This window comes from Vombatus ursinus, unplaced genomic scaffold (genome assembly GCF_900497805.2).
Source record: "Vombatus ursinus unplaced genomic scaffold, bare-nosed wombat genome assembly UNPS02014832.1, whole genome shotgun sequence".
Lineage (NCBI taxonomy): Eukaryota > Metazoa > Chordata > Mammalia > Diprotodontia > Vombatidae > Vombatus > Vombatus ursinus.
Genome location: NW_020954610.1, coordinates 52,484,291 through 52,492,201, shown reverse-complemented (window position 1 = coordinate 52,492,201; position 7,911 = coordinate 52,484,291).

Genomic DNA, 7,911 nt, shown 5'->3' with positions numbered 1-7,911 from the left:
ACAAGAGTCCTTTGGAAGCTTGAAACTGCAAAATGTCAGTTGAATGAGATGGATCCAAAGTGCCATAGGAAAGGCATTTGTGAGCTGGAAGACAATTAACTTCATTAACTTAGAGTGCCAGTCTTGCTATCATCTATATGCTATTTTAATATCTTTTTGAAGGGTCATGCTAAAAATCCTTTCCAAAGACAGACAAGAATTATCTCAAAAGCTTAAAGACTGTGACTACAGCTTATGGAAAATGTCTTAGGTTTGAAAAAAATTTTTCATTATTTTTCTTTTTTTATAAGGAATAGCTCACTGGGGAAAGGAGGAAGGGATATATCCAGAAATGAGTGTGGTATAAAAACAAAATTTATCCCCCCCAAAACACTACATTTTATAAAAAGAACATTTACTATATCATTGGATTTGATATTAGGGCCCTGAGAGATGCTGAATTCTGACTTATTTGGTTGCTAAAGGTGGTGGGTACTTTTTCTGATTTCTAGTCTGCATATGGATTAGAAGGAAAGGTCCCCTTTAAAGTAATATGGTAGATTTATCTCCCTACCTATTCCTATAGTTTTTGTTTGCATGCACCTCCAAAGATAAAAGTTTGGGGCAAGAGTTCTTAACGTGGGTTCTGTGAATTTTTAAAAAAATACCTATTTTAATATAATTGGTTTCCTTTGTAATCTTATGTATTTTATTTTATGCATTTGAAAAAATTGTTCTGAGAAGGGGTCCATAGGCTTCAGAGGGGTCCATAGGCTTCCAAAGGAGTACTTGACACAAAATGCTAAAAGCCCCTGCTTGAGCCCCTGATTGTACTTTTGAGAATAACATAAGCACAGTTATTTCTTCCAATATATATTCAGAAGAAAGCCTTCCTATATTATAACATCAAGAACAGATACTCAAAGTAGAAGTTAAATAAAAGTTGTTCTAATCCTTTGAAATGTTTTTATTCCCATCCAACAAAACAAACAGAAAATATTTCCTTCCAGTAAAGAGGAAATGAAGGTCCTTATGCTTACAAGAGATGGCCCTACAGAACTCATTGCATTTTCCAGCAATGGGACTCCTAAGAACCCGACTCCCACTTTCACTGACAGGGAGATTTGACTTGAAAAGAAAGGACTTTCATGATCTCAGTTCCATTACTTGAAAATTAACTATAAGTCAACTCTGCTCTTTCTGTAGGGAAAGCCAGAGCTTCACAATTCAATAGTGTTCAAAGGGAACAAGATAAACAAACATTCTCTAAGTAAACTTTAATCCCCAGTCTAATGTCTAACTAAAAAGGTTAAGGTATGGAGGTAGGTGACTACCGTCAGTCTTGCAGAGAGAATAGATCACTACCTGTCCTCAGCATATCTGACAGTAAATTCAGCATTTGATCACATATGCAATAAAGGGGCTTTCTTTATACTTCCACCATGCAGAATCCAATCATTTTTGCAGATCAGAGTTTCTAAACATCTAGGTCTGGGGCTCTTTACCTCTTCTGTGTCATGGACCATTTTGGTAGTCCCATCAAACCTGTGGACCCTTTCTCAGAATAATAGGTTTAAATACACAAAAAAATGGGATTAAAAAAAGAAATGTATTATATTGAAATGTATGTATGTGTGTGTGTATGCATGTATGTTCATGGACCCCATGTTAAGAATTTCTGATCAAAGTAAAGTAAGAAGGGAGAAGCACTCATAAATACAGTAATCTTTCAGGAATGCCCATTGCTGGTTGAAAGAAATTTAGGTGGTGAGGAATAGATTAGTGTTAGAAGGAGTTTGTTAGAGGGAAGAGGGAAAGGTTTCTTTTTTACATGTGGGGATTACTGTATGTATATGTATGTATATACATATATATATACATATATATATATATATGTTAGACCAAAGTTCTGTGGACAAAGGGAATAAATATTAGCATGAAGGAAACATGAGTCACATACAGGAATTGTGCCTCCCCCCCTTTAGGACTCAGAGAAAAGGGGCTAAGATGAAGAACAGTGAGCAATAGGAGGGGGGACTTAATAACAGTCTTCAAGTCTCTGCCGGGATAGTGAATGATAATACTAAGTGTTGGAGATTCAGGACATAACAAGCTAGACATTCAAAGGTTAAAATGTTCACAGACTTCTTGACCACACAGGTTATAAGACAATGGAACACATAAACAAGAGTCCTGGTATCTCCTTGTCTGAAGTGTTCAGAAAAGAATAGAGAACCAGGAGTAGAGAGCTATCTCTCAGGGATCCTCCAAGACAGGCACCCCTTAGAGGACCCTTCTAGCCCTAGGGCATTATGGTCAGATATTTGTTGACAAAATGCCCACAAATCCAGATGCTGACAGACAAGGAACCTACCCCTCAAAAGTGCACAGAAAACCCCTTTCTTTCTAGGATGAAGTGTCACCTTTTGAAAAATGCCTTTCAATGGGCAAAGATATAAAATCCCTTGGTAATTCCTATGTTTTATTTTTTCCTCACACTCCCCCCCCCCTTTAATTTTTATCCTGGGAACTTGTTAGTCATTTTATCTATCGTCTGTTACAACTATAGGCACTTAGGTCCCATCCAAAAATGTATTCCTCTTTGTTCCCTCCTCCATAACATTCACAGGTTTATCTACCAAACATGGTTTTCACATTATCTCAAAGGAAAAAAGAAAACATATTCAGAAAAGCTGTCTCATGGACTTGGCCTTATCCTTTCTTTATTGTCCAACTAATCAAGTAAGTTTATTTCTCTTTTCAAACCAGGTGCCATAAGGCAAGGGTGGAAAAAAAAAAAGTTTTTTTGTTTTTGTGTGTGTGTACTTGAGTAGAAATGTAACATCCCTGATTGGCTGGGCAAGAGTAGGCAAAAGTACTGTAGCAGACAGAAATTTTTCATGAGTTACTCCTGCTTTGTAAAGTATTCCCAGGAAGCCTAAAATCTTCAGAAGGGTGAATGCACCTTCTAACCTGATCATTTTACTCCTAGGAAGTAACTTAAGCCCTGGAGTAATTTATCTGATTGTAGAATAGAAACTGGCAATTTTTATGACGTTCCCAAGTCCTAATCGTCATGGGAGTGGTTTTCAATCACTGCACTTTCCATGTATACTCAGTTCTCTGTTATATTCATAAACTAATGTAATAGACAGAAAGTGTCTTGATAACAGGAATTATATTTCTCTACTCCTCACAGTGCCTAGCACAGTACAAGACACGTAATAGGTATGCAACCTCTTAGTTGATTAACTTTCATTCTTGCAGGAAAGGCAGCTGAAAACAATTCCAATGAATTCAGCCCTACATTTTCACATAGGCTCATATATAACCAGCCCCGTTTCCCTCCCCTTTATCTTTGGATGGGGTGGTTACTTAGAAATGGCCATTGAGATTCACTTTCAATAGGTGATGGATGTGGGGAAGCAATTAATTTCAGCAAGCATCAAAGAGAAAACCATAGGAAAACAGGAGAGTTCTCATTTGTGCTTCCTAAGAGTCAAAGAAGCCTCTTTCACTTCTGGGCTATTTTCTGCTTTCTGATTCAGAAGCACCAGTTCATGATTGAGACCATCTAGATGGAAATCTAGACAAGAGGCAATTTATTATAGTAGAATCATGTCTAGACTGGATTTAAGAAGCCTGGATTCTATCCTGTGTTCTCTCCCTCTCAGTTTCCTCTTCTATCAAATAAAGGGGTTGAGTTAGATGTTTCCTAAGGCCCCTTACAGCTCTAAATCTTTGAACTTTGGGGCACTTTCCTCAGAGAAAAAAGTAATAGGCACCAAATGCCCAGTTTCCACTACTGCGAGCAGCAGAGGAGTTTGGGGAGGGAAGAGGAAGGGCAGGAGGATGGGAAGGGTTACTGGTCACTTCGAGAGAGGAGACACCAGGAAACTGACCTCCACAACACAGACATCATTCAATTAAAATAACCAGAATGGGTTTTCCATATGTTAATATCATAATCACCGTTTAATTTTAACAGTAGTAACTTTACAATATATACAATATTATGTGAATAATACACTCATATGTGTATTAACATGTATATTATATACATGTGTACACTAGCATATTCACAGGATAAGTGCATTTGATTACTTCTTCTTGTTATCAGTGATAAATCTATTTTATTCTAATACAATTTGATGCTAACACAGTACAGTGTAAAGGGACAAATCAAAAGGCAAAAGAGTCACCAACTGGGTGACATGTTAAAACACAGGACCTTTGGAAATCTTACAATCCTGCTCCAAAGAAATGAAAAGGGACTACTTGGGAAGGAATAGCAGTTTTGTGTTTGTTTTCTGTAAAAATAAATAAACAAATGAAAACTATACTGGAAAGAGAAAGACTTTTATATATAAAATTTTGCTTTGTTTTGAATAGGCTCGAATACATTTGAGTTAAACCAACTTTCCCTTACATGGAAGTAAAGCTATTTCTGTGTGTCTTGTTATCACTGAGTGATAGTCTCTCCACAGTAGAGCCAAGTGTACAGCTTGTCATAATAGCTCCATGCTTCTGTAAGCCTGGGTTTCTGTAATGACCTTATACACTAATAAGCCACCAGAAACAGACTCAATGCTAACAAGTGCCCTCAACTCTCTTGAAGGATATTTAAGTTTCCCAAATTAGTATTTATTTAGGTCTGGGCACCACAAGGGATTCCAACATAAGGTATTTATTTCTATGACAACCCAGTTATGAAAGCCATGTATTTTAGTTTTAAAGGAGATAAATTTTTAATCATCACTTAATTCTAACACTTTTGTTTTTCATTAGCATTTTCAACTTGCAAAGAATTCAGGGCACTTGTCATTTCCAGAGAAAGATGCAGAATATTAAATACACATCAGTATAGACATACGAAATTGAGTAAACAATGCTCAAGTGCACGTCTGCTGTGTATCTTTTGACTAATTAAACTCCCATGCTATCATCCTCTTTTAAGCCAAAATATTTCATTTGTAAACAAGACTATATACATATTTTTTTTTTCCAGAATTAACTCTGAATTGACTCAGCAGCAACAGGGTTCAAATTTTTGTTTTGTTTTGTTGTTGGTTTTATTTTTTTTTTTGTTAGTTTTATTTTCCTTTCTTTTCTGGCTGCCATTCTTACCAGAAGAGGAAAACCATGACTCTGGAGTCAAATTGCAGAGTAAAAGTAAGAGAAATAAAATATAATCCATGAAATTTCATTCATAGTGCTGGCTCGTCCTGGTAATGTTAACAATCTTAATTTTTTAAAGATTGCATTCTTTAATAACAAACAAACAAACAAACTGCAGTGGGGTTTACAACAGGGCTGAAGTACAGTAGCGAGGTGATGGAGATGAGGAGCTCCTCTGCTCAGAGTTGAGCTCTGGACCTTAGGAAGCTTCATGCCCAGGACACTGAAGTCTCAACTGACTAGGGATCCCTAGCAGCCTAGCAGGATGGCTATTGCTTCCAAAAGGCCCAGCTTGTTTTTAGGTAGGAGTCTATGAACTGGGAGATTATGTTGCTTTACGTGCTGCAATTTAATGTACGGCATGCATCTGTCATGGCTCATACACAGTAACCTGATCTTTTGACAACGATACATGCTGTCTGAAAACAGCCTGATAGATTCTGCCCAAGGGTTGACAGCTATTTAAGGTCATTCAAAATCTTATGAAATTCAACTAAGCCATTGAAATTAAGCAGAATAAACAACCTCCTGATCAAACATAACAGGTTCAGCTGCCTTCTCATGTCTTTCAAAGTTGTCAAAGTAGAATTTTCAAGGACCTAATATTTCACAGTTCCACTCAAAAGGCTTCATACTTTTGCTCATTCTGCTTAACTCAAATACAAGTAACTTGGAATTTCTGTTTAAAACGTTCTTCTTTCAAAGTATGGACATTAGAATAAATGTGGAATGGCCTTATGTTATTCTTTGCATCTAAAATAATACACCAAGCCAAATGAATTGTTTTTTGTACGAGTCATAACATAAACCCGTAGGCACAATGACTTTGAAAAAACTCATACGTTTGTTAGAGGTAGTATGGTATAGGAATGAAAACTACATCCACAGTGAAGTGAGAGTCAGGAGATCCAGTCCAAACTCTTACACTAACTACCTGGGTGACCATGAGCAAGTCACCTCTCTCATCCGGACCAAAGCTCCCTCAATTGCAAAATGAGGAAGGCCTCTCAATCCCTAACATTTATGACTCTCTAATTCTCTTATTTCTTGCTTTCTTTAAAAATTACTTATAGGGGCAGCTAGGTGGCGCAGTGAATAGAGCTCCGGCTTGGAGTCGGGAGAACCTGAGTTCAAATCCGGACTCAGACACTTGACACTTACTAGCTGCGTGATCCTGGACAAGTCACTTAACCCTGATTGCCTCACCAAAAAGCAAAAACTAAAAAAAAAACTTATAATTCTAAAAGTTTTTACCTAAATCCATATCCCCCCCCCCCCAAACAGAAGCTACTTCCTAGTTTCTTGATAGAAGAATGACATTTATAGCAGACATGATGTGGTTTATTTGTTTGGACTATGATAGTCAATCCAATGTAATTTCCATACCCCTTGTTATATGTGGCAGCTCCTTAAGTTTTTAGGACACATGGAGTACACAAAACATGGCTAGAGCAGGAACATGTCATTTATCCACAATTCTCAATAATCCACTTAGTGGTTCTGGGGTCAAACATTTTCATTCTCAAAAGAGAGAAAGGGGACAGACAATGACAGGAATGAAATGTAGGGACTATAGCATTGGAGGTACAATAAGTTGGTGAGTAACCAATGTTCTCATATAAGCAAGGCAAAAAGCTCTCAAAAGATTTCTGTACAAAGTAATAAGGTCAAAAAGGGGTGCTAAGCAACCCTAGGGCACAGCAAATTGGGATAATAGTCTTAGGCCTCCCCATTACTATGGGGAACCAGGCAGCTGGGATATGACTGAGGAAACAGAAAAGGAGGCAGCATTGACAAAAAAATGCAATAAGCATCAGCATGTAACATCCCAACCACAGTACCTTCTTTTCCCCCTCATACAACAAGGCATCAAAGGTGAGACCTCCTCACCCTTCCTACATAGGCAGTCATACATATATAAATACATACATACATACATACATACATACATACATACATACATACACCCTGCCCCCACTTTAGGGTTAAAGTTAATCTTAACCAGATTTCATCTGGCTAAAAATGTGAAGGTGAATGAGAGGTCTTGTACTTCCTAGGGATGGCCCTGTGTGCAGTAATTTTTTTTCTGCCTCCATCACATGAAGCTCTCCTAAAACCCTGAAGTCTCAAGGTGTAAAGTGCCATAGGGATTTTAAGGGATATTAGATCCCAATAGAAGACCAGGGAAATGATCAAAGAGGATATGTAACCTCTGCTCCCACCTCCACTCACACCACTTTCACTATCAAAGACTGCTCTGTCTTTTAGAGAAGGTAAAGAACCTCTCAGATCATTGCCCAGAGGAATGAATGGGAAAGCAGGAGAGCTACTTATATGCAATGACTATCTTTGTTTTTCTAAGAAACAGAAACAGCTATGAGGAGAAATTCAGGGAAGGAAATAGAGGCAGTGGGATCCTCATTTGTAAAATGAGGAAGTTGGACTAGAATGACCTTTATGGTCCCTTCCAGCTAGGAAATTCTACAATTCTACTTTGGCTGTAAGCACAAAGGGATTCTGGGTCATTCAAGGCAACTTTCCAGAGCATATCAGATAAGAGCAGGGGTACCTCAGAACACAAATGGTTAGGGCAGGATCCCAAATTCTTTCAGGATTTAAAGTATGTGTGTCTGTGGGCTGGAATTTTACTTACATCCTACTATGTATGTATGTATATATATATATATATATACATATATATATATATATAGATAGATAGATAGATAGATAGATAGATAGATAGATAGATAGATA